This window comes from Dermacentor variabilis, chromosome 4 (assembly GCF_050947875.1).
Source record: "Dermacentor variabilis isolate Ectoservices chromosome 4, ASM5094787v1, whole genome shotgun sequence".
In the NCBI taxonomy this organism is placed as follows: domain Eukaryota; kingdom Metazoa; phylum Arthropoda; class Arachnida; order Ixodida; family Ixodidae; genus Dermacentor; species Dermacentor variabilis.
This window is the reverse complement of record NC_134571.1, coordinates 153667605-153689059: the sequence shown is the minus strand read 5'-3', so window position 1 is coordinate 153689059 and position 21455 is coordinate 153667605.

Genomic DNA, 21455 nt, shown 5'->3' with positions numbered 1-21455 from the left:
GCGGCCGGGGGCGCTGCATTCAATTAGGCCGCTGGGCCCTATGGCAGTGTCCGCTCTTGTATTCCTTTCTCTATGGTAGAACTATAGAGCTGTTCTCGCCAACGTGACGTAACGTGCGCGCGCGGTCACGCTACGTCGTACTATATTTGGTCATTTATTCCTCGCCTAGTCACGTACTACTGCTGCGCCGAGGCTCCGAGTGAGCGCAGCTGCGACGCCTCTCCGCAGCAGATCACGTGGCGTGACCTCACATCCAGTACGCTTGCGCTCCGATCGCTCAAAGTCATTGCGACGGGATGAATGACCTCATGAGGCATGGTGTAGTACATCTTTCGCTCTAATAACTAAACCTTTGCATTCAGTGGTGTTTTCTGTCTTAACCTTTGCTAATAAGGTGCTTGTTACCTCTTCCCCTGCCTAAACTAAATTGTATTAAAACATCGCTCTCTTTGCATAAGTGCTCTCACTTGTGACGACGACGTAAGTGCTCGATGCATAAGTGCTCTCACTTTGTGACGAACCACGACGTCACAAAGTTGGCCATGAGTATAACAAAATTACCAACCATGTTTGACAGGCACACACGACAACATGAACACATCTCACTCGATGACCGCGGAAACTCGCTGTCACAACGCTGCACCGAGAAAACGGGGCAGCAGTAGCGAGCGAATTGATCTTCGTGCAGCCGCCCACTTCAACGCTAACTGCGCCTTGAAAACACACCACAGCGCGGACCTTGTACCCGTCGCAGATGGCTTTCAATATATAGTGTCCCGGCCGGGCCGCCCGGAGTATAACGCGACCCCCTCCCTATCCTCCGCCTGAAGCCGAGCACGCGACGGAAGGCAGCCTGCTTCCTCCCCTTTTTCCGCCGTTGCCTGCGCGATATGGAGCCGCGATCGCCGGCTACGCTTCGCCCCCGCATACAGCATGCGGCACGCGGCGACAATTTTATGTCCCGTAGACTTCAAGCGGAAGCTCACGCAGACGCCAACACCAAAGACAGCAGTGTGCTGGGATTGTCCATCTAATTACTATCGAATCAAAGAAGATTACAGGGATGTGCAAATATTGGGGGGGGGGAGATGTTGTAAAGAAAACATCTATGGCACACCCCATTAATTTAAGCAGGCTACGCGAATGTTTGTCACCATCCCGTTTCAAAGGTAATGCCTCTAAATAATCCTAATCATCATTAGCTTGTATATTGTGCCATTTTCCAAGCGATTTCACCTTTCGCGCCGCTTGGTTTCGTACGTACAAACTTTGCATTGCAGTTCCATTATATTTCACCAGGTGCCCCGACATGTAACTGTTCCGTATAGCACTTGCTTGGTGCGTGTAGCTGGGCCTGGTTAACTCAAGCAGGCTAGGTTACTATTAGTGATTACCCGTTTAAAAGGGGATGCCAATATAACATCATCATCATCATCATATTCAACGGCAACGTACCGTGCCACGAGTCGACGGAATGTGATCTGTGCTCCACGTAGTCTGGGTACCTGTGCTTACGCTTCGGTACACGTTATTGCACCTCCTCCCCAGGTAGAATCCACTGCTGAAGAAGCGAATCGTAGAGCTACATGCGCGGATGCAACTTCGCAACATGGGGCTCAGCAGACCGCTGTGCAGAGAGCAGGACAAGCCGCAGCTCGCCGTCGACGCTGGGCGGACATTTCATGTCGTTCTTATAAAAGTGACGCGAAGAGATTTCCCCGTGAGACCCTGTGATGCGTGGTGCCAAAAATGGAGCTACCGTACAACCGCTACTCCAGCTTACGCTACACGCAGCTTACGCTGTGACTTTGCTGAGTGTGTCGCGCAAGCCTGTGACATCATTCTTTTTTTTCTTTTAATACCTTAAGCACATCTTGCTTATCGTGATTGCTCTTCGGCTAATAAGTCCAGATACTTTGAATTCCAGCGCTATCGCAGAATACGGGTCAACGCCTTCGCATTTCGATAGGATCTGCGGAGTTTTCTACGGACATTTCTCTGCAGCTGACGCATGTATCATCCTGTCGCCAATATTTTCTCCGGTATCTTTCTTCCTTTGGCAACTAGCTCCGGCCTCAAATAGCAATATATTGACCCTTGTGTTATTTTATAGCTGGTATGCCGGCACCCTCTTCAAGAAGCTCTGCAGAGCCGGTGTCCGAGGCACGCTTGCGAACCTTCTGAAGCATCTATGTCACTGTTGTTTCTGAGTGTGTAGTAAGTATAGTCGTGTTCACGACAAGCTGCAAAAGGGTGACCGTAGTCAAAAAACCGTCAGGACTTCATGGCGGCGCCGACGTGCTTGAAATTTCAGAACTGAAGACCGTTCCAATTGCACGTGTGGCGCCGAACGAGTTCTCCAACAACTGGATGCAAAACTTTGCTGTCACACCAGGGAAGTGTTCCAACGGCGTGCCAGCTTGCCGTTGACGCGGCTCTCATTGGCGTTTGGCTTCGCTGGCATGTTCGTCGTCCGTGACGTTGGCCTTCTGCCGCCGTTCCCATTGCCGCCGCTGCTATCGTGTGGTCAACGGCCTAGTCATCGCCTACGGATTCCGAACCACTGGACGTAACGCTGCTGGCTCTACGTGCGGCGCTTAAAGTTCTTTCGCGACGTTTGCGCACCCACTAAAGCTTCTGGGAAATTCGCCGCTTCTTGCGTTCCCGCTCATCTTCCCGAGAACGAACGGCACGCGACCGAGCCACCCTGAATCCAAAGGGCAACTGATAAAAGCCGTGGTGCGACCTAGACGGTCACGGAACGCAGGACACACACGATGGATTTGTAATACAATGACGTGTTATGCTAGTAGGGCCGCGTCAAACACGGCGAATACGCGACGGGATGAAAGCAGGGGCCCTATAACGTAAAACATTTCCAAAACGTTTTCATTCCAATCTCCTGGCGTCAAACTTGCGTAACCGCCAACGCAAGCATCGGGCGGTCACCCGCAGGGTTGTCTGAACAGACCAATCAAACGCTCTCCTTGTTCATAGGAGGTCACTTTTGTTTGCTTCGAAAACGAATAAAATTACCTACGCTGCACAGCTCGTCTTATCTAATTGGCTTACAAGAAGCGAGGAGCACGCTCAAGTGGAGAGGGATTTGATGGGGCCGAGCCCCTGCACTGCAAATCGATAACTGGACGAAGAGGGTGATGCCGGCGCGTGCGATTGGACCGCTTTCCCTTATTTAACTTGCAGTGGCTGGTCGAAAGTTGCGGCGGCATGCAACAGAAGCTTAAGGATGACGCTAAAATTGATCCTCAGCAAAGTAGAGTTGGCAGAGCGAGGTCGTAAACGTGCCGAAAGGGCTCGAAAATGTTACGCGGCCACGCAAAAAAATTATTATACGCTATATCTTAAACCCATGCTTTCCGGTAGGTGCGAGTAGCCAGTGCCTGGGCGATCGGCGCCAGCCATCTTTTATTCCCTTCGGAACGGGGCAGCCTGCGGCTCTTAAGAAGAAAATTCAGTTTTGTTCTGCATATTAATGCATCTTTAACGCGTACACGTCACTTTGACGCGGTTCGTTTTTGTGGTTTTGTGACGTCGCGTGACAGGCAGATGAAGTGGGGGCAGCCCGAAAGCCTTTGACCAATAGCCGAGGGCTAATGGCGAAAATGCGTCGAATCAGAAATAACTATTTTGCTTTTGTTCAGTCAAATCATGCATAATCAGTGTGCACACGTCATATCAAATGGGGAGCTATCGCGGTTTTCGTGACGTCCCGTGACCGCCAGTCGAAGGAGTTGTGGTCCAAAAAAGTTTTTAAACAATCGCGTAGGGCTAATTGCAGAATTGCAATAGTTGGAATAGTTTTACGTTATAGCGCCCCAGGTGGCCTCTGACGCGGATGCCGGAGGAGAAGCCTCGAGGTTTGTGTTCACACACGGGCACGATCCTGTAGGAACAAGCCCCTAACAGCTTTGCTGTAAGAAGAGCAAGACCGAATTCTTGAAGGAGAAGAAAGAGGAGGGATGGGGCAGTGATTACCACAAGTCTCAATCTCGACGACTGTTAGAGATGACCGAATATACGAAACATATTTTACGCTGTAGCACAACTTTGGACTATGTAGCTGTTCGCAAGACGGCCATCTATAGTCGTCCAAACATTCCAGGAAGACGTGGAAGTTGCCATCAACCTTCCACAGTAGGTAAGTACACCAAACTATTTGATGTGGCTAGCTCACGAGATTAAGATCACCCATGAACCAATGGGCCCCTAGGGAAGGTTCCGTAAGAGCTCATGTGCACGCGATCGAGTTTGAATAGGTGGTCCACAGACCAGATAGCCATGGTGCAGTAACAGTCAAGAAGCAAGGAGTTGACCTAGTCGTGCAACACTTTTTGCGTAGGCAGGAGCAGCAAATGCAATAAAGAGAACAGCTGTTGAGGGTTTTAGCGTCAGTGTTCAGCTCTTTAAAGCATGCGACGCGAATAGTGGTTCTTCCTGATTTTTTTGGCGGTACGCATTCGGGAGCACTTTGTCTGGCATCATTTCTTTGAATTCGCATGCCCGGAAAATAATTGGACGGATGACTGTGGTCTCTTGAACTACGTAACGTGATTGTGCATGGTGCCTCTAATATTCAATATCGCATACTAGTGTATACTACTAGTGCAGTCGCACACTATACAATATCGCATACTAGTGCAGCCTAGTGTATTCAATCAGGAATGCTCAATGTCTACGAGAGATTTGGCAAATGAGTGTTCATCTTCAATGTGAAGTGGCTTCCGAAATGCAATGCAGGAGGTTCAACACGAAATACGTCAAGCACACAACCATAGCTTTAATATATTTCCATCATGTGACAAGTGATACATTCGGCAAGTGATAGGCTAAGGGAATGATGTCTGCATACACGAGGGCGATGCCTGCATCACCACTACTATCGGAATGTAAAATTATGAACTTGATTACTTGAATAAAGAGACGCCTTTTACTTATGGTGGACGGTAGATCGTGAGTAATGTTTTACTGAGACTTGCCACGAATGTGAGCCTTTCATGTGTGCAACCATTTCTGTACTAAATGCTGTTGATGTTCAGCATCGGTCTTGGTAGCGTTGTGTTTAGTAGATTGTCTTTATCTAAATTGCTCCGATTTCGGCAATAGTCTTGATAGGGCATCTTTCAACGAGTAATTGTTTTCATTCACATCGTGCGGGGCCATTCGCAATAAAGAGGGATAAAGCGCTAACTTCTAATGTGAGCCAGTACATTGCTTCGGCCGCGTATGATCACATGTTTCATTTGTTGCATTTTGCTGTGTGTCGGATGCTGCATTCAGAAAAATTTGGAGGATGCTTAAGTTTCGCCTTTAAGAGTGCAACGCGATAGCATTCAAAGACCCCTGACTGCTTTTCATGCTCCCGGGCAAAATCAGCTTATGTAACCGTAACGTTTACCGGGAAACGTTGGTGGCAAACGCTATGCACGAAGGCAAGCTCTTGGATGGGTCGATCTCCTGTTATTGTTTTGCGCTTTTAATACTTCAGTTTCAGAACAGCTAGCATAAAAGATATGCGCTGTCGGTGCTTTCTCTTTCATTAGATTTGATTGTGAGCGGCCGTTCTCGAAATTCCGAGGAATAACTTTGACAAAGAATGAAATGCAAGGTATGGGCAACTTTGTTGGTAGAACAGTGGTTGGGTATACGTGGTTGGGAATTTGGTTGGAAATGCTTTTTTTTTCGAAACGATGTCTGACGCTGGGCGCCGGACGCCGTCGCCAGTTTTTGTACGACATAGGGCACTGAACGCTATCGCGTTGCAACAAAATGCGTGCCTTGTTTGTGTGCAGAAAACATGGGCCGGTAATTGCCGCAACAGAGACCGCCACACCCACAATAAAATGGAAATGCAATCAAACAAACAGTAGTGAGTTTTCTTTTTTTTTTTCTTTTTTTGACATCACCGTCTGGTACTGTGTGTAATGCTGGTGTGATTAATTCTCTGGCATTTAGTTTCGGGGTCAGAATGCGCTTAGCCTCCGGTTACGCGGGAATCACGCATCGCCATATCATCTGAACAAGTGCAAGGAGGAGCAGTTCTATTTATATGTTCGTGTTTTACTTCGGTATGGTAGTACGTAATTAATGAGACTGCTGGCAGGACAGTTAATTAGCCGCGCAACGCCTAATGATGCAAGCACGCAAGTTAGGAGCACTTTATTGTAGAGCTGCCGTTGATGAAACCGCGCGCGACCGAGGATCTCTTCTCTAAAGGATAATGCATTTGTTCTTCTCTTTTGCAACAGAAAGGAAAAAGCAAAGAGCGAGGAGATTGAGTTCAGCATGAGTCTCCCCTTCAACTTATGAAGTATGGGCTACTGCTCTGTTTGGTCTTCATCTATAGGTGCGAAACTTAGATTTTGCAATCGAAACAGAGCAGGAAGTTTGTTGACGCAAAGCGTGGGCAAATGCATAGCGCAGTATAAGGCATTCTTCCGGCTTGAACAACTAGGCTAAAATTCTGTTATAGATGGCAATGTATGGGGTGAAGGCTTTTTCAACAACTTATGCTCCGAGGGGTGACATTTATATCGATTGACCATAACATACCGTGAGCAGTAAAAGAGAACGTATAATTTTTGGGATCCATATTTACAAGGGAGAACACGAGGCGTTTTACAGAAAGAAGGAGTTGCAGAGAAGTATCTGTTTGTGTTGGCTAGTTTTTCTTAAGCACGCGTCGCTCGTGCTTCAAGCATAAATCTGAATGAAAAAGCCCGTCTGAATATATTGCGACATCTTGCTTGCTTTCTCTACAGGGGCACTGATATCAAATAACTGAGTTCGCGTGCGCACGCTCTGCTTAAGTTTAACGGCAAATTGCCGACTACAATTTATTGAAGCTACTTTATGCACGCTGAAGCTCCAGAATGCTTACCAGAGGATCTAAAAATAAGTAAATAGAACTAATGCCCAAGGAGAAACAGCGCGAACACTCATCTACATTTTTATCCCTGACACATTAGTTTCTGTATGAAGTTGGAGTATTGATTGCAACTGTAGTCTGACAGAAAACAAATGGAAAATGTATGACAGCTGTACACTCACTGTGAAATAGCAGAAACTGAAGAAAAGTTTACACCAAAACACCGATGTAGTTGTCCTACCATTATAAGATTAGAGGAAGCGCAGACACGTCTCTTTATTAAAAGTACAGCTTATATAAAGGTAAAAGGAGCACAGCCATCGCTACCACGTCAATTTAATTGTCGGCTGCTTCTATAAGATAAAAAAGTGATCTCACTTAGATGGCCAACCTAATTAGCTAATTACCATGGCATCAAAGATACGCACTAATTGATTGAGCTTCAGGTTGGAAGGACCATGTGCATGAACAGGGATCGTTTCTTTTTTTTTGTTCTAAAAGCGCTAGACGATTGAAGCTGCTGAACATAGGAATAATTGCCGGTTGCTGGTTCCTCGTCGAATTCTGAATAGAAGAAGCAGTTTATGAAATTATTTCTATCTTCTCCTTCTTCAACAGCCTTTCTCCATAGTGCATGCCATCCTTGTAATGTAAAATACCTGGTTGTACTATTCTGCTGTTGGTAACTAATTAATTACTTCCCACTTGTCTTTCTGTGTTACTTCATTCAAAGACAAGATACTGGAACTCCAGAACAAAATTTTCTCACGCCTCGCATAAAAGCTGGTTTAATTACCGAGGTTTGACATTAGGCTCCTGAAAACATCAAGAGTGCTAAGGTGTCGAAGTGGGCAAAGTGAATCAATATACCTAAAAAGAGCGGCACATAATGAGTCGCAAACGTTAGTCAGTCTTTTATTCTTCTAACTCAATTCGGGCGGACAGAACTTGCGCATCGTCGACCGTTCTACAAGAGCTTAGATACCCTATAACACCCACAAGTGTTTGAGCAAAGGACAGGGCTACTTGGAAAACTTCTGGAAATATCTAGCCAATTCTAATAGAGACCTCTGTAACCTGTTGAGTCATGTCATTGACCCACGTGTAAACTCTGAATCAACCTATTTGCAGCGCCTCCTATTTGCAAACAGCGCGTGAAAGACACTCCTGGTGAGCGCGCTCTAGGTGGTTTGTCATATCATTTGAAAACGTGGCGGAAGTATTTATCTCAATGAGTGTGATCAGTGTTTCCTTTTGAGAGTAAACGTTCTAATCCGCTATACATAGATTGCACATTATAGAGATCACAGTAGGATATGATTAGCGCAAGAAATACAATTATCAAAAGCCCAGAGGCCTTCCCCCGCCTTAGTTCAGAAAAACACTGTGATTAAAAAAGTTTACTGTTTTCGTATATAAAATTGGTGAACTCGGCTATATCACCAGAAAACAAACAAAACGTATAACGAGCCACTGTGTGTGTTTTCATAGCACTACAAATATTGGCATCCTAGCGTACGACTACGCGGCATTCGTCCAATTTAGGTTGCACTGTCCCCAACTCTGTACATGGATGCTTGACTAGATTCAACCTTAGTCACTGTAAATTAAAATATTGTACTAGAGGAATGAGTCAAACACATATACCATTGATTGTTTTGAGTGCAAGTCGCTTTTAGTCTCTGCCAAACTTATTCTATTGAAATGCGCAACGCCCACTTCCGCTACGCGCACTAAGTTGTACTCACGAAGGTAAATAAAATTTAAAAAATCTTTCGAGCGCTGCTTGTCAACCTTGTCAAAATTATTTGCACTGGAAGGGCGCACTTAATGGGATATACACCACCTGCCTTGTGTGCATTTCTTTGAAAGTATCCATTCTTATCTAGCGTCGATCGTTTTCTATAAATATTTCGTTCCCGCTCTTTGTATTTAACGGCTTGCTCAATATTTGTCGACAAAAAATACCTTGTTTTCAGCTTTAGCGCTCACATCAGTTAGACAAGTCGATGTTGTGTGAAGCAATTGGCAAGCAGCTGGCTATGCAGCATTGTTTGTCGTTCTGCAAAGCGTTACCAGGTTGACCAGTTTGTTCATATAAATCCAGTACATGTGTGCGTGTGACACGATCCCAGTGAACTAGAATTACAGCGAGAGAGTGTGAATGTGACGACAGCAACAAAACGGCGACGAGAGTAAGCACAATTGCTCAATTTCTACGAACAATCTCATTGATGTGAACGAGTGGCACGGAGGGTAAGAAACGCCGAAACTAGATGCTCACTTAGGGCAGCGCGTGATAGCCATAGCAGGACACAAACAGGTGACCTGACGGCGAAACCTGCATTACGGCTAGCCTTGGCAGAGCCGTAATGGCACTCGGTGCAGCGTCGTCGCACTTGGGTACTATGTGCCAAAGGAGAGAGCATACCTTGATTTTTGGTTCAGTGGCCTGAGATTAGTGGTACGATGAGCGGTATGAGATTCGGGAGAAACGAGCCGGCGTCTTGTTTGTTTCCGGTGTTCGGAAATCAACGCTCGCGGGAAAGTTGTTTCTCAGTTGCTGTTTGAATTGGCTCAATCCCCACCTGGTGTTCAGCTGCCGAGATGTTGTGATGTTCTTACCTGTGCCACCTGGCTCCATCGCAGGTAGCACACGGGTATCACAAACAAAAGTAAGATTACGAAGCTGCAAAGACGTCGCAACTATCATCCCGGCCTCGCGAACAATACATACGAGCTTGTGAGATCGCCCCAGGGTATTACACAAGTTGGTCCACCAGCTCGGAATAAGCTCTTATCATAGTAATCGTGTCATGCATTTATGTCATTCTTGTCATGGGTGTCATGAAATTCATGGCAATCATGTCATAGCATCACATACAAATACACCCTGAAACGCATTCATGCCAATCATGCTATGTCCTGAAATGCCATGCATGCATTTTCTGACACGCATATCCAGAATATATGCAGTTAAATAAATGTACGTAATGTAGTTCTATCCATTAATGTCATGTGACCTCAGTTATGACGTTCTTGTGCTCACAGTCATGCCATCAATGTCGTGATATGATTTTCATTCATGTCATATCCATTTATTATAAGTTATGTATTATCATATCCGTGACGTGAATGAAATGTCATGCATTACATCAATTGCATTATATGCATGTCGTGATGTGATAGTCATAAATGACATAATGGAGATAGGGTTATGGCATTGTGGTCTTTTCTTTACCTGGATATGTAGATGTGTTACAACCAAAGGACCACGCAGGATATCGTAAAGGCTACTCAACAATAGACAATATTCACATTATCAATCAGGTGATAGAGAAATGTGTGGTATAGAACCAACGCTTATATGCAGCTTTCATTGATGACGAGAAAGCGTTTGATTCAGTCGACACCTCAGCAGCCATGCAGGCATTACGGAATCAGGGTATAGACGAGTCGTATGTAAAAATACTAAAATATATCTATAGCGGCTCCACAGCCAGAGTAGTCCTCCATAATGTAAGCAATAAAATCCCAATGAAGACGGGCGTGAGGCAGGGAGATACCATCTCTCCAACGCTATTCACATCGTGTTTACAGGAGGTATTCAGAGACCTGGATAGGGAAGAATCGGTTTAAAGAGTTAATGGAAAATACCTTAGTAACATGAGATTTGCTGAGGATATTGCCTTGCTTAGTAGCCGAGGGGACCAATTGCAAGGCACGCTCACTGACCTGGGCAGCCAAAGCGGAAGGGTGGGTCTAAAAATGAACCTGCAGAAAACTAAATTAATGTTTAAAATCCTCGGAATAGAACAGCAGTTTACAATAGATAGCGAGGCACTGGAACTGATAAGGGAATACATCTACTTAGGGCCAGTAGTGACTGCGGATCCGGATCAAGAGACTAAGATAATCAGAAGAATAAGAATGGGCTGGGGTGCGTTTGGCAGGCATTCTCAGATTATGAACAGCAGGTTGCCATTCTCCCTAAGGAGAAAAGTGTATAACAGCTGTGCCTTACCAGTACTCACCTACGGGGCAGAAACCTAGATGCTTATGAGAAGGGTTCTCCTTAAATTGAGGACGGCGCAACGAGCTATGGAAAGAAGAATGATGTGTGTAACGTTAAGGGATAAGAAGAGAGCAGATTGGGTGAGGGAACAAAGGCGAGCTAATGACATCTATGTTAAAATCAAGAAAAAGAAGTGGGCATGGGCAGGGCATGTAATGAGGAGGGCAGATAACCGATGGTCATTAAGGGTTTCGGAGTGGGTTCTAAAAAAGGGAAGCGTAGAAGGGGGAGGCAGAAAGTGAGGTGGGCGGAGGAGATTAAGAAGTTTGCAGGGACAACATGGCCATAATTAGCACATGGCCGAGCTAGTTCGAGAAGTAGGGGAGAGGCCTTTGCCCTGCATTGGGCGTAGCCAGGAAGATGATGGTGATAATGTATTACAAGACAGCGTGGATGACATGTCAAGAAGGACATGACCAGCTCATGCATGTTTTGACATTACTGTTGTGTAATGATGCAAGAGACACGTCACGCAATTCATGGCGCTCATGTCATGGCACAGATGTCATGCCGTTTATATCCGGATAGAAATAATTATGAAGGAATGACAATGACAGAAACATGCGATTCATATACCTTATCACATGACGTACATGTTTATAATAAGCATTAGATAACAAGACGCCCCTCCAGCTTACGCTGACTGTCCTATGAGTGCTGCTGAGGCCTGCGACTTTTTGTTTTCCTCAGCGAAAACAGGAAGGCTTGGTCACGAGAATACGAAACGATGAGTGTTATTGCCGATACATTCATGCAATACAGTCGCAATCGGGCTTACTTGGTTTCAAACTAACCTGTTTTGCACAAGTTGGAACGGCGCTCCTTTGAGATGTAGAAGATGTAGAGAAGCTACATCTTCTACATCTTCTGCACCACCCATTTCTCCCGCTCCTTCTATTTATCTATTTCAGAGACACGATAGCCCACGACCACCAGCGAAACAGGTAATAGAGGGGTGCTGTGCACGCTGTTGACACACGGCCGTTGACAAGGGATTGACAGACGGACGTCTCCTCGGCCTGGGGCAGAGCACTCCTTTATTCTCAATTCTACACCCTCGCCGCTAACACACCTTCGCTTGTTGCCGCACCCACCCGCCTTACCGCGCCCCCCTTTACAAGACCCATACCGCCAATGCAGTGGCGATAAAACATATGTCGCCTTGAAAGACAAGTCCGCTTGTCTAAACTTTGGCTCCCGCTTTTACCTTTCTCCCGTTTTGCTCATCGTATCAAAAAATTGGTTTCATACGACGTACACCTGCGAAAAAGAACGAGTAAGTTCATTAAATATCCTGATGTATGTTGTCATAATGATTCCATAGCGCACTACATATTTATACGCGTTTTTTAGAGCGTTCGATAATATGTGTCACTCATTGCTACTTCATTATTGCTTTAATATTGCTACCTAAGCGATATGTTCAAATAGCAGGCGAAGGACTATCCTCCTTACCTCTTTTATATGGTGTACCACTAGGTTAGGTTCTAGGACCAATTTCGCTTCTATTATATGTAAATGACATTGCTTATGGCTTGCATCCTAATCTTGAACTGCGTCTATTTTCGGATGATTGCCTTAGTTACTGTCGCGTTAAGAATGTCCAGGATCAATTGTTGGTAAACAAATCTGCCTGCAAAAAAAGATCTATAACTGGTGCGTTACGTGGGGCATGAAAATTAATTTCGATAAATCGGCTTACATGACTGCAGCTAACAACAAAACCCCATTTATTTTTAGTTACACGCTAAATAATACCCCACTTGAACATCTTAGTAAGCTTAAGTATCTCGGGGTCAAAATCACGCACAATTTGAATTGAAATGAACACATTAAAACATTTGTGGATCTGCCCAACGCAAACTTGGTCGGTTAAGGCGAAAGTTGAAAGATGCTACACCCGAGGTAAAGCTCAAGGCGCGCAAAATAATTGTACGGCAAACACAGGAGTACGCGTGCACAGTGTGTGATCTGCACCAAGGCGGGCTTGATAAATAAATTGGAACGGATGCAAAGACGAGCCGCACGGTTTATTTTTAATGCTTACCAAACAACGCAGTCTGTAACTGCCTTATTAACTCGTGGCGGTTTGCTCGAAGTCGCAACGCTCAGAAATATAGCCAGGTTGAAATTATTGCACCAACTGCACAACAATAAATTCAATTTGGTCTCCAGACTATATTTGCGCAACCCTGGACGAGTGTCCCCACGTACAGGTCACCGTCGTATTGTAATGCTCTATATACCACGCGTTGATGCCTTGAAATTTCCCTTTCTTCGGAAAGCTCTAGTCGATTGGAACAGCCTTGACGCCGATGTATTTATTTAAACACACACAACTGAATCATTTGAGCGTAAACTGTCATTAGTGTCTGCTGAATGCGTTGTTTGTTTGCAGAACTGGCGTTACTTCATTGTTGAAATTTTTTCCCCAATCCCTGTGACAGCCAGCAAGGGCTAACTTTATTGTAAATAAATAAATAAACACATAAATAAATGAATAATTTGTTAAACAGATTTTTTTACTTTTATTGTAAACTACTAGCCTAGAAAATTTTGTTTTCTTTTGCATAGTGAGAGCACGTTACTAGCTGCTCAGGTGACACACATTCAGTCTTGCATTAAGAGGAAAAGCCTGACGTACTGTCAAAAGTTCAGGCATCCTCACTTTTATGATTGCTTGTATAGATACTACAGTGAGTAATTTTACATTTTATGAATCTATGGTAAAAAAAACACAGCAGGAATTGATTATCTTTCGCACTTTCTTGGTCACTGCGGAATTGTCCCTGCAATTTCCTTTATAACGCCCTTATTACGTATGTGTGTCTGTGTCACCTTTCAATATGACGTCAGTTGGTATCCTGCGCGTGTCGCCTTTCGATGTCATTGTCCTTGCGCAGTATCTGCGCTACGAATTCTAATGGCCCAAGTCACATCGTGCTCGCAGAAAGCGGAAGACCTGCAAAAAGGTTGTTTCAGCCGTAGCGGAAATGGCTGCACCTGTCTATCTCTGCAGATCAAAGGTCACGTCACATCCGATGAGAGGAAGTCATCCGTTGATGAAAGTTCTATGGCCCAAATGGTGAGGCGCTACTACAGCCCGTAGGAGCACACATGCGGCTATTAAGGAAAGAGCTGATAGCCGCAAATGCAGCAAACCTCCGGAGTATCAGTGGCTGTCTGAACCCAAGAATAGCGGTGACGCATTGTCGCCATGAATCTCACCAGAGTTCCAGAATGGAGGGGAAAAAACAGCGTCATTGTCCCTCCTCGTTATCTACGCGGCGAGGCTCTGTCTCTCCGACCAGAAAACGGTAGGCGTCAGGGTCTTCCACTTGGCCTCCAGTCGGGACAGCCAGTCACTTTCCGCTGTTGTTTCTTCCTTTTCCGAGGTGCCTTTCGCCCCAAACTGCCTCAGGCGTACGGCTCGCACCACAACCTCGTCAGCCTTCCTGTTTACTTGTGCAGTTACGCTCGTTTTCCGCTGTCGTCCTTATGCCGCCACGCTTCGCTTCCCACACTCGTACATCAGTGTTGACTCGGCACTGCGAGCACACTCCGTCTGGGAAACTTTTCCTAAAGTGGCGCGCATGCATGCGCTTGTAACAACAATAAGAGACAGCGTGTGCCTAAACAATGCAGGAAAAGGACACAATGATTCTTCTCTATTGTTGGCCAAGAAAAATAAAATATCCCCGATGTAAAAAAAGCAGTGCAATGGTATATTTCTTCCCGGGCGAAATAGATTAGTATCCGGCTAGTACACAAAATCACACGTTTGTTATAACGCGCTGTATAGAAAGAACGAGAAGCCATTACATGAAGCGTTTCTGTCTAGGGGAGGTGCGTGCGTCAACAGAGCGAGCATAACGTTGCCGAAGATGCCTAGAGATTAAAGCCTGAGTAGGTAATGTATGCAGTTCCTTGGAAGAATATGCAGGTGTAATAAAGTTTCGGTAGCACAGAAAGACATTCTATTGTTGCGACAGTCCATATCCACAACAGTCGAAGCCATGTTTGGCCACGTGTCGTATCCTATATAAAATACGCATGATCAGTATAACGAGTTGTGCAGAGAAAGCATAGTTGATTTAAATGTTATGATATTTCTGTAGCTAAAAAATAGGTTTTCGTTTTATTGATATTCTCTGTTTATTTGCCTATTTCTTGTCCATCTTTATTTTCATTTGTTCTTATAGCTTCAGTAGCGCATATATTGATGGAACATTCTTCCTACATTGCAACCGCTTTCCGTTCACACGAGACGCAGTGTTCAGGTTTTTAGTTTCATGTAAAACCATTATTCAGGCAATTTTCTGACAAGGCTGGTCATTTCGCCATAATACACAGGAATGAAACACCAAAGCTAGATGAGCACGAGTGCGAAACGTTTCAGAGCAAATATGGGGCAGAGATGAGAGAATGGGTGCCAAATGGAAGGGAAACGTTACCGTAAAACAACATGGTGCTGTTAAGATGCTTTAGAATCTGAGGTGTGCCTGAAAAACGGCAGTCGGTGCCAGATGTAAGCTGTGTGAGTTGATGCTCATACTGTTAGAAAGAATCAGGACTTGGGATCTATCTACATTTTGGATGATTAGCTTGACTGTCCGCAGAACGACAAGAAATGAAGCAATACATTGTGCAATTGAGTGGGCGCGCTTTGAATTTCATAGTGTATACAGCCAAATCACTTACAAAGTGCCGCTGAGGAGGATAAACAAGACGAAGAGCTTGTGTAACGTATTGAGTACTGAAATAGCACTCCCCCTGACCCCGACTCTCATCTCGTAAAGGCACCTTTACTCATAGCTGAAGAATCTAGTTCAAATCATCGCAGCGCACCACTGAGAATAAAGGGTTTAGATTTAGTCTAACCAACCTTGAACCAGAATATCACGGGATATCCCAAGTTTGTCAGTGCAGCAACGTAGTCTTATCTGGCCTTCTAAGTTGCATAAAATTTTGAGCGCTACACCATAACGCTAGCAAGGCTTCATGGGGGCTCATAGTTTACGGTAAGGCAGGCTGTGTTTTCTTGGCACTGATTGATACAAACAGACGCAGCGTGTCCGTGTCATTCAGTGCCACATGCCGCCCGCTTTGCCATGAAATCGCCAAGTGCCCTTAGTCGCCCGTAACGAAGTCGAGAAAAGTAATGGCAAGGACAGCGTTTCTTTCCGGCATTAGCAGGGTTTCAGACAAAACACAGGGTTGCGTGCGCGAGTTAATCAAAGAACTTTAGTCGCCAGAGCCTAAAGGCTCTGTTCAATGGAGGGTAGGGCCTCATAGGGCGGCGGCCAGTGCAGCGCGGGCACACTCACACACGCTCATATATACACACACACGCTCACACACGCACTATATATATATATATATATATATATATATATATATATATATATATATATATATATATATAGAGTGTGAGCATTATTCATATGCTTCATATTCTCAGCTGTACATAATCACCGTTTTGGGGCCTGCTGGTGGGGCTCTGACTCGGGAGAATAAAGAAGAGGCTGGCTGCCTAAGCCCCATCTCACAAGTGGTGGAGTGTGCTCTCCGGTTCCTTCGCCCTCTCGCTGCCGGTCTTCACTCACCTACGCTACATCCCTGGAGCTCCGCTCGTGTTGCCGCCGCTACCAACTGCACTCAACCATGTCGCAAGGCCAGCAGACCAGTACCACGACATCCACCTTGCCTACTCCTGCGGGAACCCCTTCTTGGACAGTCACCACCCCTCAGAAGGATCCACCGGTGTTTGCTGGATGCCATTGTGCTGCGCCATGGTGCAACTCGTGTAGTGTTAAGCGACCGCGGCAAGACTTTCATGTCAACAATGCTAGCAGAAGTACTGGGAGCTTGTGGCGCAGTTCATAAGACGACATCCGTGTATCACCCACAAACAAATGGTTTAACCGAGCGATTTCATCGCACACTAATAGATATCACATCAATGTATATCGGGCCAAACCACGACAACTGGGACAAACTTTTACCTTTCGTGACTTTTGCTCACAACACCGCTCTCTAAAGAACTACGGCGTACTCAACTTTCTACCTAGTTTACGGCCGTTCACCGACATTCACCATCGACGCCGCTTTCTTCAATGCCCCAACTAACACCTCGGCCAGTATACCCGGACAGTTCGTCTCAAGACTTGAGGAATGCCGTCAAAGTGCTCGCTTCATCACAGAAGTCAGTCAGCTAGATCGCAAGCAACGTTACACCTCTCGTCGTGACGTCTCCTTTCGTCCTAGAGAGGAAGTGCTCCTTTGGACCTCCATTCGCACACCCGGTTTGTGTCAGAAGTTTCAATCCCGCTTCCTTGGACCTTACATTATTAATGGGCAAACATTCCCCGTCAACTATCGCGTTACTCCTGTAGACGTTACTTCGGACCATCGTTGTCGTGGTTCAGAGACCGTTCACGTTTCGTGCCTAAAACGATTCGTTCGGCGTTTCCTTCCTGGCTAAGTCGCGGCCTGGCTGGCCGCTTGCGCGTGCGGGGAAATTAGTGTGAACATTATTCATACGCTTCATATTCTCACCTGTACATACTCATCATCACCGTTTTGGGGCCTGGTGGAGGGGCTCTGACTCGGGAGAATAAAGAAGAGGCTGGCTGCCTAAACCCCGACTCACAGTATATATATATATATATATATATATATATATATATATATATATATATATATATATATATATATATATATATATATATATATATATATTGAAACGAGGGTGCTATTGACGGTTAGCGGTAATCCCAGTCACATTGAGCCCAGCGCAGACAGCAGCGGAGCAGTTGCAGCCAAGCACCAGTGCGATCTCCAGCAAAAGCAGCGACACCGCGCTTTTGGTCTTTGTCTTCCTCACTTCTGGAGCCAGACGGGCGCAGTAATAGCGATTTGTAAACAATCAACTGCATCGTCAATTCGGGGTAAGGGGTAGACGGCCTTCCGTGTTACTTTGTTGAGACGACAATTATCGACATTGAATGGAACTGAACCATCCTTTTTACGCACTAGCCCAATTAAAGAAGACAATGGACTCTGGGATGGTTGAATGATTCCACGCTCGAGCATGTCCATCTCTTGGTCGTTGCCGCTGAGACGCGATGAGGGTGTCCTCTGAGTGGAGGGTGGGAATCTGTGACGATGTGGTGGGAAACAGTGTGCATACGACCCAAGGTGTGTTGCGTACAGTCGAAAGAAGCGCGGAAACTATCTAGGAGAGAGAAATAAGTTGCGTGCGATGTTCGAGGGAACGATTGGCGTCAACCATAAAATCAAAGACCACGGCACCAAATTCAGAACTCTTCGGAAATGGGATCATGGCGTCGAGCGAAAGTCCAGAAGAGGAGCCCGGCATGTCCAAACACTCACCTATGTCAATAGGTTCAACAAAGTCGAGGAACTCGTCGCGAAGGAGTGTGAGCGGGTATGCGAACGGTTTGTGCACAAGCATAAATATTGTACTAGCGGCTACGTCAAGGACGACAAGGGGAAGAGGTAGAGGTTTGCAGTAAAGAAAAATAGATGGGGTGTGAGCAGCACCTAGGCGTCGGGCACTGATGGACAAAACAAGTTCACCGGGGTTATGGAGCTTTGCGCTAGATTACTACCGTTGGAGACAATAATCCTTAAAAGGGCAGGAAAGATGGCCGGTATAGTGTCGTTAAGAACAGACAGAAAAATGTCGGCAGGGGCGCAGTCAATGACAGCATTGTGGCATGAGACAAAGTCCCATCCTCTAATGACATCATGAGAGCAGGAATGCAACCCGTGGAATTCAAAAGCACGTCCTAAATAACAATCCTAGCGGTGCATGCGGCTGAAAGTTCGGCGGGGTCTATGGTGGCAGCCCAAAGTGCAAGGCTAGAAAGTGATGTGCTTAATTTCCTGAACTTAGGGGAAAGAGTCTCCTGTATGACGGAAGTAGCAGCGCCATGTCGACAAGTGCGAATGTAGCGACTCCTCCAGCTTTTATTTCTATAACGGTTTGCGGTGGGGATATCGGAGGACCACGGTATTTCGAGAAGTGTGCAGCTCTTGCATTCGAAGCTGCAGCACTTAGTTTCCCTCGTCAGGAGGCGGGTGACGACGCACCGGCCATATCGAACGGCGACGTGGTCATGGTGAACGACGGCCGCTGAACTTCGGACGACCGATCACGATGTTAGGCGACGGGTTTGAATCAGCATCTTGGCAGGCTCCAGGTACGTGTGGATGAACGACGGCGTCCTAACGTGGCAGGAAGAGACGACAAAAGCGCGCCCCATGTCTCGCTAGACCGCAGAAGCATATCGGCCGATTATGCCGCGTTCGCCATGGATCTTGCGGCCGGAAGTACTGAGGCCGCATTTGAGGCACAGGTGCTGGGCGCGGTCGCGGCGTCGGGTAGGGAAGCGTCATAGGTCCACGGCTTCAGCGCACGTCAGCGGTGCGGCAATCGGAGCGGGCGGGCGGGCTAGCGGAGAAGCCTCTGGAACTAGCTCGCGCATGGCCTACTGCACTGCCAAGGACACAGGTTGGACAGACTCCTGAGTGAGAGGGAGCATCGCGAGATGGCAGGCCACCTCTATACGAATGAAAGGTTTGACTTGAGGCAGCAGAGACCCGTCATCAGTCTGTCCGGGAACAGTCGCCAAGCTGGAAAAGGGGGCCACATAAGGAACACTAAGGCGGGCGAGCGCTCGTTGGCGGCGTACTTCGTCGAAGCTTCGGCAGTAGGTGACTAAGACTCCGACGGTAGTAAGATTCTCAACCAGGAGCATTTCAAAAGCGTTGTCTTGAATGTTCTTGAGGATTTATTTAATCTTGTCTTACTCAGTGGTCGTTCTACTCATTCGGTAAGTAGATATAACGAGGGAAATTCTCACTATGCTGTTGCACTTGTTGGCGGATGAGTTGTTCGGCGCGAAGCTTTCGCACGGTAGGACGGCCAAGTGCCCCACGAAAGCAGTATTAGAGTAATTTCATGAAGCAATAAGCCCCGAGAACGACCTAGAGGGGTACTGCGAGCGCCGTTCTCGTGGCGTCAGGGCACAGACTCGCACCTGTCGTCTGTCTGCTGCAGTTCTGGCGATGTCGCGGCGCCTTCTGCACTGTTTCCCGTTGTGCACTCTCCTTCCCTGTACTCGTGTGCTTATGACGGGCCTCTCAAATTTATATTTTACGACGTCTTCATTCGCGAAAATGCAATAAAGGAGCTTATTTCCTAGATGAAAATATGTTTCTCAAAAGCAACACTATAGTGCCACCCGAGGGAGCTCAGACCGGCTCATTATGTGTTCTTCGTGCGCGGATGTGCCCTTTGCAACCGTAGCTCAAGTGAATAATAAAAACATAAATGGAAAAGCAAAGCACATAAGAATCCAATTAAGATTCCATGCCCATCATGATGCAACATGTCGTCGCATATAAAGGATGCCTATATATGACTTCTAGAATATTTATGTTGATTTTAACCCGTTAAAATATGTTTGCCCACGACGAGTAATTCACGGTATAATATCGAATTTTTCTATTTTTTTACGGAAACGCTCGGCAGTAACACGAGGGCTTAACTAACACTGCGGTTTATATTCTGTCAGCACCACTTGCGTTTTTAACTGCTTCTCAGAATTAGGCCGTTGTTCACCGGTTATATTTAAGTGGCGGTAATTCAAAGTAAAGATGATGGAGGCTTATAGCTGTTTGCAGCACACGGAAACGAACGTACCAATATTTATTCCCTTTCTTTGCTACACGTTCAACTCACTTGAGCAATTTACTGGTGTTTCTTGCTTGAGAAACAGACATGATGAATCTCTTTGGAGAACTGACACAAGCTGCTCGGGCCGAATATTTGATTGAAATATGCATTTTGGGTCGTTTTTCTGCAGCCAACAAGAAGCCGCAGCCTAAGTTATTAGTAGTGCGGGGCACATATTGAATATATTATTGTTCCCTAGCGGTGGTCAAGGGTCAAGTGAATTAGTACGAAAGTTGTGGTGTCTTCTTTATGAGGCGGGTTAGCGAAGTACTCTTCTATGTACTGACTAAGGGAATAGTTCTCAGTTTGCATAATTAAACAACGCAGGATCGATACATGGTGAGACAGAATTTGTTCGAGTTTTCTATTTCAAGGCAGCCTAAGCTGCGCTGTAGAGCTCGAGTATGCTACATACATTGTAATTGGTGCTGTAAAGAGCTACTTCATGGTTTCGATTCGAAGTTGTAGTGAGCTGCTGGGTTTTGCGAACAATGCGTGCCTCGCCATAACGGCAGTCGGTCACTTCCGTTGCAAGAAGGGTGTGATATATTGTCGATAAAACTGGTGAGAACCACTATGACACATTTCATTGTTTGCCGTTGATTGTTTCTCGATCTTAACCACTAAAATTTCTTTCATGTGATTGTTGATATCGTATTCGTAAAGTACATATACATTGTAATATATATGACACTGTACATGACCCCCCGTGGTTGCTCCGTTGCTCA